Genomic DNA, 21955 nt, shown 5'->3' with positions numbered 1-21955 from the left:
AGATCTTTCAAGCCTTTGATGGGTAACTAGAGAGCCCAAAACAAGCTAACACTGTTATTAAATTCAGGGCCTGAACAGTGGTGTGTCCCAAAATTATTTGGACCAAACAAGTTTTCGAACATTCATTTAAAAAGCAAATGAATAATTACTGGCACCAGTTACAGGGGAATCTGCATTATATCTACGTACGCACATGTGTGAAAGAATAGGGTTAGGGTTAGGTGAGGCTCTATATATATAGCAACTCATCCATCTTTCAGTGGCGTGCTGTGGCTCAGTGGGTAAAGGACTCTGCTATTTTTTTCGTTTGGTTACAGAATTCTACTGTATTGCGCACGCGCTAACCGTACTCCGTAACTGGAGCTATCACACTCCATTCAAAGACTATCACACTCCATTTACGGACTCCATAACCGGAGCCACATTGTTGAAAATTACTACAGTCTGTCATATGCTCTCCAAGCGACATTTTAGTCAGTATTTTGTTACTAATCAATTTAACAGTGAATCTTATGCATCAATTTGTTCAGTAAGGAATTAGCATCCAGAAATGAATTTTGAATTGGCAAAATTAGTTTACCTAGCACAGGCTTGCAAAATGCTGAAAAATGGCTTTCGAAGCCCATAGCGTGGTTTCATTTACATTGTTTTGTTATGCTAATGAATACAGGGTCCATAATAGTAAGGCTCAGGTTTAAATAAGCACTTATAAGCACCATTTCAAAACCCAAAATAAGCACTTTCGAGTGCAATCCTGTAGATGCCTCAGCGCAGTTAACATCTAGTAGCCATTTAAATACCCGCATGTGCGCGGTAAGGCCAAAAAACCTTGGTTTACGGTTCATGTCAAAAATTTGGTCGGGTAGGTAGGCAGGGAAAAATTGTATTTAAAAAAAATATTTTTAATATCATATCACTGATCAAGGGTAGCTAGGCCTTATGGAAGTAATGTACCAGTTTACCATCACCTCAAAAGTTAAAAGTTGATGAGAGTTATTCATTATTTTAATCACTTAATAATTAGCAACGCCAAAAAGAACTTTAACAAGAGACGTGTATTTTGTGCTATCTGCCATATTTATTCGAGAAGTTTTACGAATGTGTAAATGATAAATCACCCGTGACTTCCTCTTATCAGTGAAAATGTTGAAGCTGAAGAAATGTGTCAAACCAAAAATTCATTCTTTCTTCAATCAGTGTTTATGAATTTTTGGCAAAACTACTAGGCCTCCCCTCTAGCACTAGGTGGTATTATACCCGGTACCTAGTTCTCAAGTTTTTACCCCCTTCCTAAAAAAAATTATATTGCCTGTTGAATCAGTGACTTGTTAAGAAAAGAGACACTGTAAAGAAAAAAAGGCTATTAAGATTCCACAGAATGATTTATGGCAGCACTTGTAGTAAAATTTGACAGAAGCTTCAATTTATGGTCAATAGATGGCGCTGGTGGTAGCTCAGGTACCATAGAAATGGTTGGAGTGTAAATAAAAATCCTAATCCTAATCTTAACCCTAATCCTAATCCTGTCAAAAGTAGTTAGCTCACAAGGCAGTCACATTCCGATAATAATCCCTAAATTTCAAGACAAACATCGCAATCCAAACTTTAACGGCAATCTACATTTTATATGGAAACAATATCAGAAATCTGTGTTGTGCACGGGAAATTTGTCTATAGCCTAGATTTCAATTTTTAAATTCTAACTTCGTCTGGACCGTCAGCTGTGTGTTCAAAATGAAACAGTACATTGAACATATGCGCTATTATGAGAATGCCCGTTTGCTAGTGTATCTATTTAACACCTGTATTGCTCGGGTTAGTTTTACTATCAACGGGTGGCGCTGTATGTAAATTTCACATAAATCAACGACTTTCGGCTATTAGCGGTACTTAAGACCACTTGAAAACATCATAGCCAATTACGTTAGTAACATGAAAATAATAACAAGGGGCACAATGGCCAGCCTGTCAGATTTGCTTTTTATAAATGATGTAATCTGTGGGTTATATTTATCAATATACACTCCCTGCTCAATATCATTTACATAGTACGATCGTGTGTTAACAAAGACAGCAGGAACACATGTAATATAGAAATACTAAGTTATTGTATTGTTCAACGCCCCTGGTGGCCATATACAAAAACCAATGAGCTTGAAACTCACCAAGATCATAGACCATGCCATGAGCTACAACTTTCCAATTGATTGTGGTAGCAAAATATGCATAGGTACGAATGTAATATAGAAATACTAAGTTATTGTATTGTTCAACGCCCCCTGGTGGCCATAAACAAAAACCAATGACCTTGAAACTCACCTCGATCATAGAACATGTCATGAGCTACAACTTTCCAATTGATTATGGTAGCAAAATATGCTTAAGTATCAATATGATGTGGAAAAACTTTTTTTCCACCTACGAATGAGTACTGATGACCCCAAGATGGCCCCCAATTGTGTCATAATTGCCTGGTCAAAAATACCCTCTCGGATATAAAAGATCCCTTTCCAAAGAATACCCATTACAAATTGCAATGAAAAATGGCACACCATTAGAAAGCTACAGGACTCAGAATTCAGACCAAAATTGACATTTTTGGGAACAAAGAAGGTCACAGGACAGCCATCTTGAGTCCGATCGACCCAATTGTTCTCATGCCGATGGGCCCGTGGGGGATACAAATATATACGAATGATCAAGGTTATTGATAAAAGTGACTTTTGGAAATTTCCCTCGAAAACTTCAAAAATGTGTAAAAAGTGCTGATTTTGGGGAATAACAATGGCTGCCAGTCGGCCATCTTGAATCTGACAGGGCCAGTTTTCGGCCTGAAGATGTGTCTAGGGTAGATACACGTATAAACCAAATATCAAGACATTACCTTAAAGCGTCTTCAAAACTTTGGAACTCTCACGAACTATCTAGATGGTTATCTCTCGACCTCAATAGCTTCAAGACCCATCTCAAAACAACTTTGTTCCATGCAGCATACCATTAACTCTCGGAAAGCGAATTGGATTTAACATTTTTAACATAAAATTTGATCGAATTTGCAATTCGAGCACATGGCTAATGTGCATATCAAGGTCATACAACCGATTTGGTAAAACCTATTTTTTCGCGAACCTTGCGCAATTGTCAAGGATGAATTTTCTGTAGAGCAAATAAAAATTCCTCCCAAACACCAAATCAACTAAAGATTTCATAGAAATCGATCTTGAAATACAATTTTAAATCTTAAAATAAAACCCGGAAGTAAAACAGTAGACGATACCGCGGGTTCACGTGAACACCTGATTTCTGTAAACGAAATGTTGGTTGTGACAAAATTGTTCAGACGGTTTTAGGTGGTAATTAGTACAGAAACGTAACGACCATGGTCGACTTATTCGATGAAATCAGGCCTATTTGATATCCAAATTTTGACTTTTTTATTCTCCAGACCTCCCTGATATAGAAATAAAAAATTTTGGTGGTACGAAAGTGCAATCACAGCGCCAACGGCGACAGAGCCGTGTCAGAGATCGGCGGAGTGAAAAATTGAGGTGGACGAACACGAAGAAGTACGCTATTGCGCTACTTGAATCGCGAAAACTGCCGCGGCCCCGACGCTTTTCATTGATTAAGTAATACAAATATCATGCAATGGGTTTTCACAATCTACCGCCGGTGTTAAGCGGATTTCAATATCACTTCAAAATTCAAAGAAACCTCGAAATATCAAACCGGAACACTTCCGGTAGATATCCGCGGCTGCCCAACTGGCACCAGTAATGAAATCACGATAATTCACGTGAACAGCTGCTGATATTTTCAGATTAACCAATCACAGGGAAGACACAACTTCCTGATTGGCTGATAAAAATTGAAATTTTCCCGATTTAATTTTCGTGCAAAATGCAGAAAACATTTTTATGAAACCCTATTTCAAAATTCTGCTCGCTACGATTCCGAGAATGGATTACGCTTAAATACATGATTTGTTCGAATATGCCCTCACTTGGCAAGTAAAAGAGCCTTTTGTGTGGAAACCATGTCATTCAAATTCGCTCCATTTGTATAGTAATAGGCTCAGCCTACGGCTGGCCTAAAAAATAGATACAGTTCGGTGTACAGTTAAGGACATGATTCCATAGCACCCATACCAGAGACATTTTGTTCAGACAAGGACTATTAGTTAAACACTAATCTTCACTTTCATTAAATAATGATCTGTTGAATTAATTAGTAATTCAGTCTTTCGGTGGTTCAGGATAAAATGCCCTCAAAATAAGAAGTAAGAAGCTAACGAACCACAAATTGCACCACAGATAAATTTTCGAAACGACACAATCCAATCATGTTTGGTATCAAATAACTCTTGTCGTGGACCTAGGTCTATCAACTGACTAATGCATGATCAGTACCATATAGTAAATTTTTTGTTTTGCAAACAATCAGGTTGTTTGGTGTCAAATAACTCGACATGATGTGGGCATTAATCTAAAAATTGTTTAACTGACCAATGCTTGACCAGTTACCAGTGCTAACCATAACCCCCCATGAGTAATTTATATGTTTAGTAAAGCCATAAAATCGTGTTTGGGCGTCGATCAACTAAATATGGCGCAAGCTATGATCAAACAACTATTTAACTGACAAATTTTTGACCAATACCAATATTTATCCTAAAGTAATTTTGTCTATTTTAGAAGCAACACAGTCGTGTTTGGTGTCAAATAATTAGATATGGTGTGGGCTTTCTTCTAACAACTATTCAACTGACCAAATCTTGACCAATACTGACCTGATAGCTATATTTACCTGTTTCAGAAACAACTTAGTCGTGTCTGGTATCAAATAATTTCATTTGACCTGAACGTAAATATAACACCTCTTTTACCTGTATAAGCTGCACAAGTACTGTCTAATTACCGGTTAAATGATTTTAGAAATGACACGGAATATTGCCCGAATCCTTCGTTAGTACTACTAGCTCTTACATTTAGATTCTTTTGCTTGAAAAGTCTTGTCAGATTTCTATTGTAGGTACCTAACTTTGGAATTTCTCACTAAGTGCCAATGATTTTTCACGTTGGGTTTTGAACGAACAACGTTACGATTTGTAATTGTAACGTGCGCATTTGAGCCTGTAACATGCGCATTTCACTTGCGTGAACGTGCGTACCAGTATCAATATGCGAAACTTGTCAGACTTTTACGTTCAAGACGTTTAAACTGAACATTAAAGAAGATATTATATCATATATATGAATAGATGGAAGATAATGTAGTAGTTTTAAATGTTTCGTAGCTGCTGTCCACTGACCACAGATCAAAGTTAATCGCCTGATATGAAATATACATTTGTTATAGGGATGTAGTAGTTCAGCGAGAATTCAAAGTTTTGGGTAATTTTGAGTGATCACAACGCCGTTGTGATAATGGGAGAACCCCGAATTCGAAACAATTCCACACTCAATCGTTTACTTTGAAAACACAATTTACAATTTGTGGACATGCATTTTTTCTGCACCAAAAGCGTGAAGTACATTATCTCTGCTTGTAAAAATTCGAAATTTTGGGGAAGATTTTTGGCCTTGTTAACCTGTGAACATGTTCTTCATATATTTTATCTTCATATAAGACGATACCTTGGCGGATGATCCCACACGTTTCCTGCTCCAGCCCTAGAATTCTCAATTCTAGTCGCCATGAACACCCGATTTGAATTTAAATTCAAGACTCCTAAAAACACACCTGTTTACTCGATTACTCTAAAGGGCCTTTGAACATTTATATGTAAGAATCAGTGAAACTTTATCAGTTGTATTCATCATTCAAACCCACAATTCTCCTATCCTATTAATGTGGAGACCCATCCTTGTAAGAGAATGAATAGGCTCTGTTGCGTTCATATCATTTGATATGAGGCTTCGTGTCATCTTTAATTGAAATCTTATGATTTCACGTGGCACGTGGCCTCATATCATTACGTTGTTATTTTAACGGGTGGGCGAGAATATATTCTTATGTTTTTGTTTCTCTGAATGTTGCTATTTAAGAGTTCAATCATTTCAGTCTACCAAACAAAGGATTTTTCAGTATGTTTCGTGTCCTGTTTTTCCACAACCCTAGGACTGCATTTAAGGTATTTTTTGAGAATGACTGAAAGCTGCTGTCCCTTTCTTGATGAAAGCTGCTGAATTTGATGATATCTGTCGAAATCTAAATTTTAAAAAGGAATCAGGCATATCTCCTTGTTTGACTAAGTATGAACTCAACTTTAAGGGACACTCCCTTAAAAGGCGCCAAAGTAAAATGATGTGTCGAGTGGAGATGATATTGTGTCAGAATTTCTTCAAAATTGGAGAAAATTGAATATTTCGAAAAAGATGATTTTACATGTATGTAAATCTGTTATAACTGGAGCAATTTTCATAAAAACACATCTATGGAATCAGTGAAATGTAATTAAGAATACTATGTTTATGATGTTATCAAAGACATTTGAAAAAGTTTTCTGAATTTGTCAACTGTGAATCTAGTGTCAACCAGATGTGTTCCCATCAACAACCGACCGCGAGCCGAGTCGATGTGCGATGTGGCCTACACTGAAAATCTCAAGCGCTTCCACCGGTTTTTAGGTGCCTCTGAATGTCGGCCGTTAAAAAACGGAACAATTGCCATTTGGAAAGGGCCTAGTTAGAGAAAATGCTAGATGTGTATATCGTCTGATACAGGCTCCATATTTCATGTACGTTTGGAATTTAACCTTGTTTATAACGAAACACACAACGAAAACACCAAATTTCAATTCCTATGAACACTTTTCATATAGTGAATTCTATACAAGAGTAAAAAAAAACTTAACGAAAAATATTAACGAAACAGATTTTGACGAAAAAATCGTTACCGTCGAATTTTCAAAACTTTTCTAATGCCTTGGTGACCACTGGTCTAGTTCGCGATTTTCTGAAACAAAAGTGGCCAAGTCTAAAGAACAACTATTGAAACAAATGATTTCAAATATAAGGAGCCCAATGCGTTTAATGATTTAATTAATTGGTATCGCGCTGATTGGTTGAAAGACTGGTGTTAGTCATCTTGTGATTTAATTGTTTTTTAAGCATCGATTAACCATAGATTTAATCCTATCATAACTTATTTGTAGGCGCTTCCCGCAAACATTTTCTATTCGTTGAGTTTTCAAACACAGTACTGTTCAGATGATTCGAGTCAAGCTTCGTGTCAAGTAGTAAAAAAGTTTATGTATTAGCATTACTATGTAGTGAAAATAATGCACTGCGGCAAGTGAGGGTGCTGTGATCCCGATGTTTAACTATTTATGGGTAATATATTTCTATCATGTCAACGCCATTCATGAACAGTAGCAAAACGTACTGCTGGTCTGTAGAAATAGCAATACGACGACAAGCACTTTCGAATTTGACCACGGTATTCAAGAAGTTTCACTTGGGCAGTGGTGGTCAGTGATGGTCAATTTATGAATTTTAATGGTGAATCCTTTCTAGTTTCACACCAAATGCAGTACTGGTATATCATTCTTACATTGAGAAGTTGAAATTGGTCAGTGGTGGTCAGTGATGGTCAATTTATTAATTTTCAATGGCAAATCCTTTCTAGTTTCATACCAAATGCGGTAGTGGTATATCGTTCTTATATTTGAGAAGTTTCACTTGGGCAGTAATGGTCAGTGATGGTCAATTTAATTTATGATGGTCAATTAATGGCGGATCCTTTCTAGTTTCACACCAAATGCGGTACCGGTATATTGTTCTTACATTCGAGAAGTTGAAATTGGTCAGTGGTGGTCAGTGATGGTCAATTTATTAATTTTCAATGGTGAATCCTTTCTAGTTTAGCACCAAATGCGGTACTGGTATATCGTTCTAATATTCGAAAAGTTTGAATTGGTCAGTGGTGGTCGGTGATGGTCAATTTATGAATTTTAATGCCAAATCCTATCTAGCTTCACACCAAATGCGGTACCGGTATGTCATTTTCACATTCGAGAAGATTAGATTGGTCAGTGGCGGTCAGTGATGGTCAGTTTATGAATTTTCAATGGCCAATCCTTTCTAGTTTGACACTGTAATGTGGTATTTCGTTCTCATATTCGAGAAGCATGAATTGATCACTGGTGGTCAGTGATGGTCAATTCATGAATTTTCGATGGCGAATCCTTTCTAGTTTGACACCATAACGTGGTATATTATTCTCATATTCAAGAAGCATGGATTGGTCAGTGGTGGTCAGTGATTATCAATTCATGAATTTTCGATGGCGAATCCTTTCTAGTTTGACACCGTAACGCAGTATATCTTTCTCATATTCGAGAAGCATGAATTGGTCAGTGATGGTCAATTTACGAATTCTCAATATTCATGGCGAATCCTTTCTAGTTTGACACCTTAACCCGGTACATCGTTTTCATATTCGAGAAGTTTGAATTGGTCAGTGGTGGTCAGTGATGGTCAGTTTATGAATTTGCAATGATTCCTCAGTAGTTTGAAAACAAATATGACTTGAAAAATTTCAGAAATTCCAAGTCAAGTGTTCAGACTCGGGGATATCTCAATTGGTCAGTTTCTGACCATCATGGTGTCACCATTGTGGTCTATAGCTCAAATGAAACATGTGGAACCGACGAAGGGGCCCAAAAGCGTAAGTCATTTCCTGAGTTTATGTGATCCAAAAATGCCCTTACCGGAAAAGGCAGTCTCTCAATTGGACGAAACCAAATCGGACAGGACAATTAAAATTTGGGAAGGCCACAGGCAGTGGTCTTTCTACGAAGCCCACGCGGTGAGCATATTATTATGAAATCTTTTTTTAAACCATCATGTACCACATGAAGTAATAAGCATCGTTGTAAGCTCTTGAAACACCCATTAACCACTTGAAACTGTCAGATCAAACATCATACCGCATCCCCGCAAAGAGGGGTAGTTCAGCAAACCGGAGTTTTCATTGGCCTCTCTAGACTACCCGCCAGTACGGGTAGCCGAGCAAAGCGGAAAACTCACAATGTCTATAACATTACCAGCTTTAATATAGTTACTAAGAATAAATGGCAACTTATTGGAACACTGTCAGTTTCCTGGAAAACTTAAATTAAGACACACTCGAGGCATGTTTTCATACGATGCACACTTGACTTCAAACATGCGTAGCTCATACATCGGTAGTGGGTCGGTCGGCCGTTTTTATCAAAAATTAAATTTATTTCTATGAATCCCCAAAAAAAGTTTTCACATCGATACCTTTGAAGCTGGGTCGGTCGGGTTACAGCAAACAGACCATTTGTCATGTCCCGCGTGACGTTATTTCCCCAGTTGACAGTTCTAGTCGGCCCGACGTCGGCATTGAGTCAGATCAAGTGGGCATTTGGAAGTGGGTCGGCAAGATGGGGGCTCTTCGCCATGGGGCAAACGTTTCCACGCCGACCCCTGCGGGGCGAATATTTATTAATGATGCATTTGCTCTAATTTAAGCATAATATATGATAGTAAATATTATGTAGGTATATGTATAGCGTAGTTTTGTTTCAAAATTATTAATTCTTGATACGGTCATCTTTTCGTCGTCGGGCCAACGTTGGCCCGTTAACCGTATGCTGACCAAGATGGTGGTGCCCTCTCTCATCCCATTTGGAATTATTTAAATAAGGACGATATCAATACTTCATCAATTAATCAATGATACACATATACGTTTGATTATATGTTATTAAAAAAGGTTGTTTAACTGAATGAAAAATTTTTGAAAGCTTTGTTTATAATGAGGCCGGCGTGGTGCATAGATCATCCGCCGCCATTTTGGTTCCATTCTGTTCGCTCTTTTTGTTTGTATTCTTTGTTATCAAAATTGCTATTCATCAGTCTTCTAGTTGTAACAAGTGTAATTACGCTACATTCGGTATTATTGTATTTACATGGCAATTGATATTTGCGGCTGAGTTGCTTCAATTTTCTGCTTGATAAATGAAATTGAAAAGGTCTATTCAAAGCGATATCAAATTCAATGCATTTTATTGCTAAAATAGCACTTAAAATGATTAGGTTATCAGTACTATTATGTTGTAATGATTACAAATTGATTGATTCAGGTTTAATAGCTGATATTATGGATACATCATCTTGTTTTAGGGCATTTTGAGCTAGTACTAGGCTGCTGCCTATGCTGCTGGACTGAAAATGAGAAATAGTTGAAGAAGTTGATAGAGTTAATAAATACAATTTTTATACCAGTTTATTTTTAGGGTTGTCACAGCAATCAAGGAATTTCGTGAGGAAAGGATGTTGGGGCATGTTCTACAACAGCACAACGTCGAAGAGTGTGATATGTCACTTCCCGAAGCTTCACTTGATGATATCCAGTCAGAACTTATTTACTGGTGACATTTTTAGATTCTGTATGGATGATCCCTTCACATAAACGACTCCAACAATGATTGAGTGGTGAATTATCTATGTAGTATGAAAGGATATATTTCTATATTATGTAATACGTATTAGAAATAAAAAGAAATAGAAATAAAAATTCTTAAACACTTAGATGATGTATGCATATTTTTAAGGCATTAATCATATAGATATTGTTTTGTTTATTTGTTAATAATGTGTTAAAGATTGTTTGAAATCGTTGTAATCAATCGAAGTAATGCTTTTCAAACGACTTGGCATTATATATATATATTATATGATCGGCTAGTTATCAATCTGAAAAATGGCGACAGTTTATTTCTTTTTTATTACTTTTAGTTTATCTCAAAATCTATGAAAACTGTTTAAAATTATGTATTGATTTTTGTTTTGCTACTAAAGGAAAAGAAGTTTTACATGTAATTCTCCATAGTTGTCTCAGGAAGAGGTTCCTCAAACTCATTATAGTTCCTGGATGACATTGGCAAATATTAAGTGACGAAAACTGAAGTCGGCCCAACTACTACGCGACGAGCACGCCCAACGGCGGGACGACTGCGACATCGACTTAGGGCCGACCGTCTTGCCGATTTCATTTGGACGTCAAGCCGACTTAAAATGTTGACTGGGTCTATACACAATACTTCGAAAGTCATATTCAAGCTTTATTATTACGCTTCAGGACCATAAGTCGCACTACCGTTAACTATAGTCAATTTTCTCATGGTTTGTTTATTGGTTCTAACCAATAGTAATGCTCTACATTTGTTAAACCTCTCTTTGGAATCAATTTTGTGACGTCATTCTGTCTATATATGCTTGTAGTTTTCACGCAATAAAACAGTTTTTAAAGGGCAAATGCCATCAAAATTGTACTTACCGCGATTTCTTAACCAGAAGAAACTTTAGTATACATATAGCGACCTGGGATGTGACTTATTGAAATAAATTGCCCATGGGCAAAGTGTGGTTTACCTTGAAAGCTAGAGGTTGTTTGGAGTAAGGGCATTGCTTGAAAAATCTTTTTAATTCGTGACTTATCAGAGGGTGGCTGAATATTGAGTCTTGGAAACAAAACCTTTTCCAATATATGGCCGCGGAAGCTAAAACCGGGGCGTAGTATAAGATCGTTTTAAATCCTGCAATTTACCACTACAATATTCAGACCTCGACCTATACCTATAGTTTGCTGCTTAGTACTTTCAGGTCACAAAAAATTACAATTTATTATAAATTCTATCAAGCAGAAAAAACAGCGCTCATCTGCTACGACAATTATTCAGCTTATCATACCAAACGTGCACGCACCAAGCAGGGTTACAGCATCACCATATAGAAGTCTGTATGAGCGTGTGTTTGTATGCGCAACAGTCTAATGTTAGCACTCCCGCGCACGTGGAGGCCTTGTATAGTGAACATTCACTTCAATCTCAATCCACACATTCACCGGGTATTAAAATGAAACAATACCTATGGCGATGTGTGAAATAATCATATTCTCACCAGCAATGAGCATTTAAAATTCGCACATATAAGCACCTAGTCCAATGAAACGTATGCCATTAATGGCTTTCCCATAATTATTTTAGTAGCACCGGAATTCCCCGTATATCCAAAAAACAGCCAATCACATTCGCTCGTAGAGACGACGCCCCCCAATCGAGGTCATTGCAATTTTATAGGCAAGGGCTAAGAATTTTCCCGCCAAAAACAGTTTTTCGTCAAATTTAAACAAAGTTGACCATGTCATTGACGGAGGTTCGCCATGTCTTCAATTGCATCGATTATAAGTCGTTTAACCCGAGAACCAATGAAAATAAATTGCCCATGGGCAAAGTGTGGTTTACCTTGAAAGCTAGAGGTTGTTGAATAAGGGCATTGCTTGAAAAATCTTTTTTTTAATTCGTGACTTCAAAGTTCCACAAGTTTATATTGCATTTTATCTTTCTTAAAGAATTACTTTGTAGTCAAATAAGACCAAAGATATACATTTGTTTACGGTCCACATCCAAAACTTTGAAGGGTACAGGTAGGCACGGCAGGAAAACTTTTATATATTTTCAAAAAAATATGTTTCACAATATGAAAAAATATTCACATAAGGGCATCCCAAAATAATTGTCTGTTTGCCGTAACACCGGCTCACCTTTTCAGTTTTGAGTCGGTAGGTAGGTAGAAATTTTTTTTGCAAAATATTTGGCCAAAAAACCCCAAATTTTTCACCTTTGGGCTTTTCTACATGGAAACAATATCGCAAAAATCATCTACGTTGTGCATGGGAAATTTGTCTAATAGCGTAGATTTGAAGAATTATTCTAAAATTATATAACTGTGTTAAAAATGAAACAGTACATTGAATATGTGCGCACTTTTACGTTACCAGCTTTAATATAGTCAATATTAGAATTAATGGCAGCTTATTGGAACAATGCCAGTTTCCTGGAAAACTTAAACTAGGCCATATGTCAAGGCATGTTTTCACACGATGCTCATACGTCGGCAGTGGGTCGGTCGGCCGTTTTTATCAAAAATAAAATTTATTTCAATGAATCCCAGAAAAATGTTTTCACTCGGTACCTTTGAAGTCGGGTCGGTCGGGTTACGGCAAACAGACCATTATTTTGGGATGGCCTAAAATTCATATGATGTCACATATCAGAGGGTGGCTGAATATTGGGTCTTGGAAACGTCTTCCAATGTTGGCCGCGGAAGCTAAAATACCGGTACAGAAGAAATCGGCTATTAGTTTGGTCTAAATCCTGGAATTTACCACTACAATATTCAGACCTCGACAGAACTTATAGTTTGCTGCTTAGTATTTTCAGTCACAAGAAATTACAATTTATGACAAAGTCTATAGAACAGAAAACACAGCGCTCATCTTCTGCTACGATTATTCAGCCTATTTTCATGTCAAACATGCACGCGTTACAGCATCACCCTTAGTATTGTACGGTACCAGCTTGTGTGTCGTGTAGCACTCCCCGCGCACGTGGAAGCCTCGTGAAAGTGAATATTCGCTTACACCTCAATGTCAATCAAAACAATCACCGGGTATTAAAATGAAACAATACCTATGGCGGATGTGTGAAATAATTACATCCTCACCAGCAATGAGCATTTGAAATTCGCACGTATACGGCACCTAGTCCAATGAAACGTACGCCATTCTATGGCTTTCCCATAATTATTTTAGTAACGCTGGAATTCCCGGTATATCCCAAAAACAGCCAATCCCATTCGCTCGTAGAGATGACGCCCCCAATCGAGGTCATTGCAATTTTATACGCGAGAGCTAAGAATTTTCCTGCCAAAAACAGTTTTTCGTAGAATTTTAATTCAGTTGACCATGTCATCGACGGAGGTTCTTCAATCGCATCGATTATACATCGTTTAATCCGAGAACCAATGAAACAAATGCTCACATAAAAAACGTACCGCGATTTTACATGAATTGGCTCAATGCCAACATCATATCGCTGACAAAGGTAAACAAAAAATGCTCACATAAAAAAACGTACCGCCATTTTACATGAATTGGCTCAAGCCAACCTCATACTGCTGACAAAGGTAAACCAAAAAGGAGCCCGAATTAGCTAGTAATAGTTAGAATGTACAATCGATAAAATAAACATCATTTGTTCACCGTATTCACTGACCTACAGTGCTACTCACTTATATACGATTATCATGGCATATACAATGGAAGCAACACTTACAATGGCAAGAGTTTATTCATTCAAATCACTCCTAAAACGATAAAATACCGCATGAAATGTCTAGTGAAATGACGTGAAGCGGCGAGCGTTTGTCATAGATGACGTCAGAAACACGCACCTGCTAACATAAACAATAACAGTGAGCTAGTGCTGAAATTGCCGATTTAAAAGTGATATTTCTCAGTAGTGGTTGAACTAAAATTCAAACCAGTTCCATATTTGATATTTGTGAATACATCACATTTGAAAATGAATTTTACACAATATTCTATTTTGATGGCATTTGCTCTTTAAGCTCATATTGTAACAGAACGTGTCACGTCGTTGATGCATGGCTCAAGGATATAGTCATTCTTTTTCGGTCGCCCGCTAACATTTCAGTCCCTCAAGGAAACGAACGACAGCAGTTGGAAATGGCTAGTGGAGATACTTTTGACAAGAAGAAGCACATAAACATCTGCAGGAAACAACATGGTCAATTCATGAAGAGGAAAGATGAATGTGAAGCATTGCTGCAAGCCAACAATGTTAAAAATGGTATGTCCGCATCACGTACTCTCAAAACTAAACTAGAACTTTGAGAGTCACTCGTAGAGCGTCATTTACAGTTTGCTGATAGCTCCGATGAGCAGGCGTATTCTGATTGGTGGCGTTAGATGATTAAAAAATGGCCCGTCGAACGGAGGTCAACATGTAACCGGCTGGTTGTTGTATCGGCAGGGGCTGGCTGGGGAACTAGCATTTACACCAGCGGTACAGGATTCCATCCATCAGGAACAACAAGGCAGTTAAACCTTATATGTACAATCTTTATTGCATCCCGGAATGAGAATGATTATCATAACTTTACATAGTCTTTATATACAGAATCATGAGTATAATGTGAGAACTAGGTGTCAGACAAGTTGTAGACCATCAGGACTCACAAACTAACACCTAGTGACATGTTTCAGAGAGGTAAATTAATTAATGAGGAGCACTTATTAGAGCTAATAACTTTGAATACATTTTGAGTAGTCTGACATGTTGATTACGATAAAGCACATATTGATATTATATTCATAAGTTATATTACATTATTAACACTATTATTATCATTATTAAGCATTTCATAGAGTAAGAGATATGAAATATTATGAACCATTCGATATGAAATTGTAGATATATATGATTATAGAAGATGCAACTTATATCAGGGTGACAGACGCCCTGGAGTTTTCATTTGAAGAACTGTTGTTTAATCTACAGAATGGAGTTGTGTCTCCTCAGCCACTTGTCAAAAATAGAAGGGTTAATTCGCCCAAACTACAGTTACCGAAGTTCAATGGTAACATTTTGGAATGGCAGACGTTTTGGGATCTTTTCTGCGCGGCCGTTGATGTTCAATCTTCTCTAACGGACATAGAGAAATTCAGTCACTTAAAATGTCATATGACTGGCAGTGCGAAAACTTCTATAGATGGCTTGGCTTTAACCGGTCGGAACTATTTAGCTGCTAAAGATATGTTGAAAAAGAAGATTGGTAAAACTGATAAGATAGCAGACTCTTACTTAAGTTCATTTCTCGACATTCCGTCGCCAAACCTTCAGTAGATGGCCATGCGCGAGTTTTACGACAGAATCAAGTTAGCCATTCGTAGTTTGCAGGCTAAAGGGCAAAAGTCGGACACGTTTGGTAGGCTGTTGATTCCGGTGATAGTCAACTAACTACCTTTGGAGATAAAGAAGAACATCATCCGTGTGCAAGGTTAAACTGCGTGGGAATTGGAAGTTCTACGAGAGGCAGTCCGGAAAGAGGTGATTATTTTGAGTGTTCAATCAACCAGTAGTCAGCGAGTTAACGAATCGCCCGCCGTGACAGCCATGTCTGTGTCAACAGAACCGAGACCAGTTAACAGTCAACAACGAGATCAATGATTCGGAACTCAGCGTCAGCAGACAAGACCCGCTGTGCACAAGTGTGTATTCTGTCAAGGCAGAGGTCACTACGCCAGCGAATGTACAACAATCAAAGACTGTTACTAAAGGTACGATATAGTGTCAAGGTAGACATAGAGTAGCAGCATGTCGCTTAACTAATGTTTGCTGTAAGTCTTGATCAAAACACCATACTAGTATTTGTGGAGCTAAACAATTAAATAAGCTTTCTTTTCCGAATAACCAGTCCATACATACTTAATCAAAATCTGGTTCAAATTCTGGTACTCAAACTAGTGAGCTTCGCGTCACACTTCCTGATCAAGCGAAAGGTTAATCGTTCACAAATCATGAGTCCACTCCGATTACTCAGATGTCTGTAAATACTTAAAGCGTAAAATATACGGTCTTGTTAAAAACTGTGATTGCCAGAGTCAAGAATTCTGATTAGCCAACTAGTTTTATTTTTGAAGCCAATACGTTGTTTGATGATGCTGCATAGCGAACTTTTGTGCAAGCTGACCAGGCATCCGCACTTGATTTAGTTCTAATGAACAAGAACTGGTAGATCTCTCTGTATTTGGTTCGTCAGATGTAACTACCCATTTATTGGACGTGGTATATCTAGACGTAATTTGTGAAGACGATAGTGTTTTTAGATCCGTACTTAAGCCTGTTTTAACTAGATCATTGTCTTCTGTTAATCTTAAAGCATGTACTTCAGAATTTCAGAACCAACGATTAGCTCATCCAACAGCGGATGGAGAGTTTAATATTTCACTTCTTATTGGAGCGGATCACTATAATCAGTTTGTTCAACATCCAGATGCGGCGATGTCAGAAAACGGATCAATAGCGATTCCTACTAATTTGGGTTTCGTTGTTTGTGGGCCTGTATTGTCTAATTATCAAACTGATACTGATAGAGTAACGTCTTTGTTGACTACTGTAAGCGATGATACACTAAATTCAGAACGGTTTTGGGCTTTGGACACTTTGGCTGACTTATGTCGACAAGCAACGCGACGCCTACCGACGCAAATCGGTTTATCGCCGATTAGCGGCAACTAGCGGCCTAGGAGAGGCCGCCAGTTGCTGCTCTATCGCTTCGACATAATCCGGCTTGCGACGGCAACCCGACGCCTACCGACTCGTCTTTCGACTACCGACTGCTTTCGATCGCAGCCGACGTAAGCTCATCTGCGACGCGACGGAACTGAGCGCAGGGGTTCCAGCCAATGAGAGACCGCATATACATAGTACAAATTATCACCGCTAGTTAGCGTCATTCGTAATTAGTCATAAACTTTCAAATTCAAGTAGTTCGAAACGGAAACCAAACCTTCAGCACTGCAGAGGACTGGACCGAAGATCTAGAAACGAAATTGGTAGAATTATGGTGTTAGCGGCCATATTTAGATGATGTTATATCGCTAGGACATTGTATTCAAAACAGAATCAGAAAAATCAAAGTCTTAAAGAAATAGCTTTTCTAATAGAAATATATTTCCTAATAATTCAAATTTATTCTCAAAATGCTTATCACGTGGCCACTTGAGCTGTTGCAGTTGCTAGTAATCGCAACCGACATAAGCAGGGAAGCAACTGGGCAGATTTCATATCCCGCTAGTCGGCCTCAGTTGCTGCGAATCGGAGCGCAGTCGACATAAGCTGGGCTGCGATCGCGGTTGCTCTCAGTTGCGAGATTCGAAGATTATAGGATCCAGGTAATTGGCATTACTGTCCACCCGAATCAAACCCCGCCGTTCTAATAACTAGAGGCATTAGGTCGCACGACTTGAAAACAAGTGATTTGTGGTTAAAAGGTCCTTCTTGGCTGCCCGACCGTGCAAATTGGCCTTTGGTGGACGCTTCTGCTTTGTTAACTTGCGAGGATACGGTTCCTGATAACGTTGCTGCCACAGTGGTCGAATTCGATTTCAAAATCGAAAATGTAATCCAAATTGATCGCTGTTGTCATTGTCTAAGTTGTTTAATGTAACTGTGTATGTTCTTAGATTTATAGACGATATCAATTTATCTTCTGAAGACCGCAAGCGTGACGGATTGTTGTCTACTGAGATAGACCCTGCAGAAACAAAATGGGTAAAATACTATCAATCGAGGTATTATTCTCACATCATAAAAAGCTTGGGAGATGGTAACAAAAAGAAACGTCCTTTGATAAATCAATTGCAACTCTTTCTAGATGACAAAGGTATAATCCGTTGCACAGGTAGATTACAGAATGCTGACTTACAATACGATACTATGCATCCAATTTTTATTTTGAAATTGTGTACTCTCGCACATCTGATTACCCAAGACGCTCATCTCGACATTCTACATTTCGGTATATCTGCAACCGTTGCTAAAATACGCAAGAAATTTTGGGTACCTCAAGTACAACAGTTGGTAAAAAGTCAAGTTCGTAAATGTGTTACTTGTAGGAGAGTTGCAGGTAGAGCATACTCGTTACCTGACCCTCCACCCTTACCACCTTGTAGGGTTTCACAATGCCCGCCATTTTACTACTGTGGCGTAGACTATTGTGGTCCAATCTCTACTAAAGATGTTGCAAAAGCTTATATATGTTTGTTTACTTGTGCCGTTACCAGGGCGGTAATGATTCTTATGATTCTTCTACTTCTAATTCTACGGGAAAACAGGCTTATCAACAAGTTGTATCCGTTGGAGGTATTTTCGGCTTCCACTTATGATACTTCTACTTTCATCCCGATAGGAGACTAGAATAAGAGTCCCATGGGGCTTGACGTGGAAGCTTCACAAACTGTAAACGATCTATAGACCTGTGCTTCAATCAATTCCATAATAAGGACAGGTCTTTAGATTGTTTTTGCAGAAACTTTAGACGAAAATATCAAGATGATAACACAAACGTACCAAGAATACTTTACAATTTATACATATTTTGATCTGAGATAATTGACGAGTTAAACAGACAGTAGCTAAAATAGTGCAGGTTGAGAAATCAGGAATAATGTAAAGGAAGAGGTGAACTGGTGCTTAATTTCAGAAAAGTTACAAACACGCATTCAGTAAGCATTGGAATAACAGATCAATTCAGGCAAATGTTAAAGGTGAGTTCAGCCCAATTGTGCTAGTGTAAGAGCGTTGAAAATCCACATGGATCAATTACGGCGATAACATCGTGTATGAAATGGAAATGGAATTTGTTAGACAATTTATTATTATAAATTGAATGATTATCAAGATTCATTGCACATTTTTAGATTTCTTCAACAAATTTAGCCAATCAGTGTGCATTAAAGAATATCTAACCTGGGCGCATACTGACGGAGGCTTCCTTTCTCACACTTCATAGAGGTTCACACTCAGAGAAAATAGGCCGCCCAAATATTTCCTCAGTCGACGATTTCAGACCAGCTTACACCAAAATTTCAACATCAGGGGCCGGTTTCACAAAGCGTAATTAACCCTTAATTATGATTAAATCACTAATCATGATTAAATTATCATGATTTAATCAAGTTAGGTGTTTCACAAAACGTAATTAACTTTAATTATAATTAAGTTAATTACAAAATTTAATTCTCCTCTAGAGTGTAATTAAACCATTTAATCATCATTAGTTTATTATTAAAAACAAAAAGCTGCAGATATGATTCATGGAATTTGGTGTTTATTAATTGATGACGGCAATTCCTACACTTATTCAGTTTTTCAGATTGTTTGGCTCAAATAATTTGGATTTTTTGCCTTTTGTAAAATGTCAATACTCTAAATTCTATTGATTTATTTTCAAACGTCCTATGTTTTTGTCAGCACGACCACCACATACTTAGAAGTATTGAATTAATTGATTTTGTCCATACATATGATAGATTTCTGTCAGTAAAGTACATATCTATGGAGATAGTTTTAAAAAATGCTAATCACTGCTCGGAAATAAACCCCATTTACGAGGATTTTATTTTGCTGACTGGAGGTGAGTTTCTATTTAAAAACTTTTGAGACATCTTGCTAAGTTTTTCCACTGGTTCCTGAGACCTTTCAGAGCAATCTTTAACTCCCAAAGGAGTGAATTTCTCTTTTCCTCTAAACAAGGAAGGTTGTTCCTGTTGTTGATGCTTGGACAGCAAATGGCTGTCTAAAGTTCCGCCATTTTGATACAGTTAAATTGTTATTAAGTTGCCTAATTATGTAATTAGTTAATTTTGTAATTAAACCCTTTCATGAAACCGAATTTTAATCGTAACTAATCATGATTAAGGAAATTTAATCACGATTTAGGTCCTAATTATAATTAAAGTTAATTATGCTTTGTGAAACCGGCCCCAGTAGTATTGCATATTTTATCTCAGGAAAAATAAGCTCACATCAGTAGTTTTAATGAATATTTGTCTGTCAGTAATTCTAATTTTCCAATTAAGCATCCGTAGTTTTATATCATAAAATCAGTAGTTTCCTTTAGGGTATTAGTGGTATCAGAAAACAGAATTAACTAAAAAAAATAAAATTGAATGTTCTTCACATTTTAAATTTTTTTCTTTGTTCCTCCGGTCAAAGAGAACCAATATCTGAGGATCGGAAGAATAAAAAACAGACAGTATGTTAAAAATGTGGCATTGAATTAAGCAATATTGATCTTTTCCCGGGAGTGAATCTACTTCAGTATTATGGAAAAGGTATCAGGCAGTTGCTGCCACTATCAGGTAATGAAAGGTTGAGTAGTGGGTTTTATACCCAATGGCGAAAATATCTATTAATTAAGTCAGGAAAATAATTGTAAAAGCCCGCCGCACATGGCACCGCAAAAACGTTTTTTCCTTGTGAAAAATGTTTTTCGATGTTTTTTGTTATGCCGTGTGCGGGAGAGGCAAAACACAATATGCTGAACAGAAAAACGTTTTTCACATAACAAACAAACAAACAAACATAACAAACTCTGCTTGATTTGCGAAAAACGTTTTGTGTAGTCGAAAACGTTTTTCGCCCCGTGTGCGGTGGATGTTTTGTGTATTGCAAAACATCCATGGCCGAGTAATCAATGAGTGAGCATCGCTGCGTCACATGACATTATATAAAAATTGATGTGAATAACTGAGGTTATTGTTGTCTCCATGGATTCCGTGGTGCAAGAAATGTTTTCTGTGCGTTTTCGTTATGCTGCGTTCATTGAACACTTTATCGCTTGCAGGCAAAACATTTTACGAAAAACAGGCTTTCTGCTTTGGTGAAACAAATGTTATGCAGTGTGCCGCAGGGTCTAAAAAGAAAACACAGAACACAATACTTGTCTACTACTTAGTATTTTTCAGGTCACGATAAAATATTCATTGAAAATTTATTTATTAGCCTTCGAGGAATGAGAGCTAATATGAGGGTGTCGGCATCGTGTCGTGTATGTTTACCGCGAACCAAAGCACACCATTTTTACAGTCATCAAATAAAGGAAAGATCTGATTAATGGGGTTAAATACGCTGCAAAAATAGGTCTGGCAACTTTTTATTTAAGATTATTTCACATAATATTGGGTTGAATGGTGATAAAAGTTGATCAGAATAATATCAAGAAGATTTTTGAATAATATTTTATCAATAATTCGTTGGGATAAATTTACTTTACAAGTTGAATTAATATGGGGATGACTACATCACATGGCGTGAAAAGGCACCTTGCACCAAGGGTCGGTACCGTAGTTGTCTTAAATCCCTTGTTTTGCGCTGGGAAAGTCAGTGGGAGTCTTTAAATTTAAAAAGTTTGCAGACAATGGTCTCGAAAGCTTAAAATTTTTAGTAAGAGCGAAATTATCGCCGAGCTGTATGGCAGTGTGACGTGCTTTTATTCATTTACTGCAGACGTATTGCGTAGCAACAGTCAGCATCTGGAGATTTCTCATTAAT

The 21955-nt window shown here is 37.5% G+C and overlaps 1 protein-coding gene across 3 annotated transcripts in view; it reads right to left on the bottom strand.

The window, feature by feature from the left end:
* The window catches only part of LOC141908713 (uncharacterized), a 112953-nt gene that overhangs the window by 15774 nt on the left and 75224 nt on the right, over positions 1-21955 (bottom strand). The window lies entirely within an intron of this gene.

This window comes from Tubulanus polymorphus, chromosome 7 (assembly GCF_964204645.1).
Source record: "Tubulanus polymorphus chromosome 7, tnTubPoly1.2, whole genome shotgun sequence".
Taxonomy (NCBI): Eukaryota; Metazoa; Nemertea; class Palaeonemertea; order Tubulaniformes; family Tubulanidae; genus Tubulanus; species Tubulanus polymorphus.
Note: the sequence above shows the minus strand (reverse complement) of the source record. Positions and strands in the feature narration are given on the sequence as shown.